Source organism: Pteropus alecto, unplaced genomic scaffold, assembly GCF_000325575.1.
Source record: "Pteropus alecto unplaced genomic scaffold, ASM32557v1 scaffold125, whole genome shotgun sequence".
Classification (NCBI taxonomy): domain Eukaryota; kingdom Metazoa; phylum Chordata; class Mammalia; order Chiroptera; family Pteropodidae; genus Pteropus; species Pteropus alecto.
In genome coordinates, this window is record NW_006436888.1 from 303,565 (window position 1) to 307,059 (window position 3,495).

Genomic DNA, 3,495 nt, shown 5'->3' on the forward strand with positions numbered 1-3,495 from the left:
GGTGGCTGGGGGGACAGGGGACAGCAAGAGTGTGGCCAGTCTGCCTCCAGGGCAGGATCCTGGGTCTTGGCCTGGCTGCCTCCCTCCCCATCAAGTTCTTTTTTGAGCTAGTTGCCAGTGGGCCCTGCTCGTCCCTGCGCCACGAGCCCACAGCTTGCCAAGAAAGACCCCAATGCTCGCTATGGCAGCACCAGGTCCAAATAGGACACGCTGGTCCGTCCTTTGTAAAGCTGTAAATACTTAATTTTGATTTTCTATTTCAAAACCCAGTGTCATATTGACATTGGTATTTTAGATTGTTCTCGGATGGGCTCTCCTTTGCTGCCCTCTCTCACTCTCCTGTTTTTGGGGGTTTATAAAAAGAGAGGCCTGGGGAGGGGCAGGGAGAGTAGTTTCCTTTTGGTTCCCTGGTTGTGGAACACACACACACACACACACACACACACACACACACACACACACACACTCCTCTGTAACTCCGAACAGGGAAAAAAATTATTGGCAAGTAAAAATGCTTTTGTTTTCTTGCAGCAATATGTCTGGAGCTCTCTGAAGGGCCACTCCATCTCAGACTTAGCTCTGTGGGTGCAGCTCAGATGACCTAGGGAGAATCAAACCACTTCGGCTTGGGATGGGGGAGAGGGTGTTAGGTAGAAGATAATATAAGGTGTAACTTAAGCTAAATGTAATCTATTTATAAAGCGAGAGACTCTCATCTATTTTTATGAAAGGAAAGGTTTTTTAATCTAGGGTAGGCGGTTGTGGTAGCCCAGCATTTTTCTGTGGACACGATGCATGTTGCTGCTGGATTTAATATAATCGGTACCCCTCACCCTGTCCCCTCCTCCCCCGTTCTCACTGCTTACACATTCACACCCATTAGCGGCCTCAGAAGAGTGAAAGCCCCACTTCGCCCCATTTCCCTGTTCCCTGATCCCCCAGCTCCTGGGTCCTGGGAAGTCTTAGGGGGGAGGGCACTCATAGGAGTGGGCGGGCAGAATCGAGATGGGTGTGGGGAGAGAAAGAGAGCGCTCGTGAGGGGACAAGTTTGCTTCAGCGGGGACTCTGATTAGTTACTTGAACTCTGGTCTGCCAAGATTTATTTCCAAGTCACTTGTGTTTGGCAATGGAGATATTGGTTCAGGGACCACACGGTTTCCTTGGGACCTGGGACCCACTAGGGTCCTAGTCCTAGTGGGTCCCGGGTTGTTGGGCAGCTGGAGCAGGAGTGGAAATGCCACAAGATGCCTACAGCTCAGTCCTGGCTGTGCCTACTGCCTGGGCTGCCAGCCCCGATGCGCTTGCTCCTACAGGGCCCTGGATGAGAGACTAGGATGCTGGGGGCTTCCTCAGACCTGCATCCTTTACTCTAAGCTCTGGTTCTAGAGGTGCACTGTCCTAGAGTGGGGAGTCTAGAGGCAACTGGGTGGGTATAGGTAAAGGTGAATTCTCTCTGGAAGGGAATTTTCCATAGGTGGAAGATTTCCAGGCTCAGGATGGGCTGTGTGTTAGGCTTGGGCAAATCCAAAAAAAAGCTGCCAAGCTCAAAGCAATGAGGCAAAGGCACTCCACCCCACCGCAAGACCCCTTCATGGACATTTAGCACCTAACCTGATTTTTAGTCCCATCCAGGGAGACTTTCTATCCTTTAGTCCCATCCCACCCACTGTTGCTGTTTGTCTGCCAGCTGGGTCTAGCATCAAGGGGAAGGGGGTTTATATTCACTGAAAGACTACTGATCCTACCGGAAACCAACCTGTTTACTGTACTGTTGTAAATATCATGCCCTTTATATCCTGTATATTGGCTTCTTTTAAATAAAGTGAAATGTCTTAGAATTGATGGTGTCCTTTTTTTTTTTTTTTTTTTTTCAAATTGAGGATAAAGTGGAGATGGGGGAGAGGCAAGAGCACTGTGGGCCACATAAACACTAAATGAAATTACCCAGTGATAAAGTAGGAAAATTTCACATCACCTGTTACTTTGCATCTCACAATAAATTTTTTGGAAGTAGATAAAATAGGATTTATTATACATATTTTACAGAAGGGGAAGAGACCCAGAGAACTCACGGGCTGAGTAATTGGCATAGCCTGGTTTAGAATTGAGGTTCCCAAACTCCCATTTCTTAAATTTCCTCACAGTGTCCACCTCCCAGGCTCTGGATTTGACACTGTCCAATGTTCTAGTTTCCTTTTTTTTTTTTTTTACGGGCCAGATTCAGGGAGACCTTGCCCCATATGAACTGCCCGCCCTCCAAGAATTTTCTTCAAGGATGAGGAGAAACAGCCATCATCAATTGCAATGTACTTTTTGTCATCTGTAAGACTTATGCGTAATGTCGTTTCTTTTTCCCCACTTCCCATTCTTTGTTTATATTCTCGGAAGTGTCTTAAAGGGTGTGACCTTCTAGAAGAAAAGGAGTTGCATGAGATAATGAGGGTATTCTAAGGTGGGTATTATTACCCCCACTTTATAGACAGGAAGACCGAGATCCAGGGAAGTTATGTATTTTGCTAATGTCATAGGAAAGAATCACAATCGGCATTGGAACTCGGACTCCTAAGCAGATTCGCGGTTTGCACTGGTGGACGAAGTATAAACAAATAAGAAGATGTAAGAAAAGCATTAACAGTATTTTAGGAAAAGAATAGATCCTTAAGACCTCGTCATCAGAAAGTCTTCAGAATCCGAGTTTTAAATAACTTTCAATCCTTCACCAAACTTCTCCAAGAGAAAACTGAAAATTTGAACCGGAGTGGGGCGGGGCAGAAATAAAGCGCAGGAGCAACTGGTTCCGTGACAAGAGTCTTTGAAGGAAAAGCTAAGCATAGACCTGCTCGGGTTTTATCTTTTATTAACCGTAATCTGCAAGGAATCAGGCTGATTTATCTAGGCGCCAGACCGGGAGGTGGAGGGTAGCTGGGTCCCGGCCAGGGGGCTGAAGGCAGGGCCCGCAGGCTCATCCCCGGGGCTGCAGCCCCAGGGGAGAGCCAGGAGGCTGGCCGCTGTGTGGACCTGCGGGGAAGAGTCTGATAGTCAAAAGTCATGGGCTGACCAAGTGGTCTGGCTTCAAGGTCCAAGCGACCTAACACGCAGACCAGCTGTTTTCACGCCCCGCCATGCACGTATCCCGTTCCCGCTCTTTCATTGGCTCTTTCTGACATATCGAAGACTGCGACATGACCGCTCCTCTGATTAGCCCAGGAGCTTCCAATGTGTCACTCTGATTGGTCGATGAGGATCACGCCCTCTCTCCGGCTCCCTCAGAGGCGGGTGGGTCATACCATAAAGAGAGAATGGGGAAACATGTATATTTTAAGACTCCTCTTTTGGATTATCTTATCCTATGTAACGTAATGTCCTCCACCATGCCTTAAAAAGAGAATTGTTTCATGAACGCAGGGTAAATACAGAGGTATTTCTGTTGATTATAACTCGGAGGACGGCCGGGGTGATTCGGAACCCCCCACTTTCCAAAGTGGTGCGCCCCGG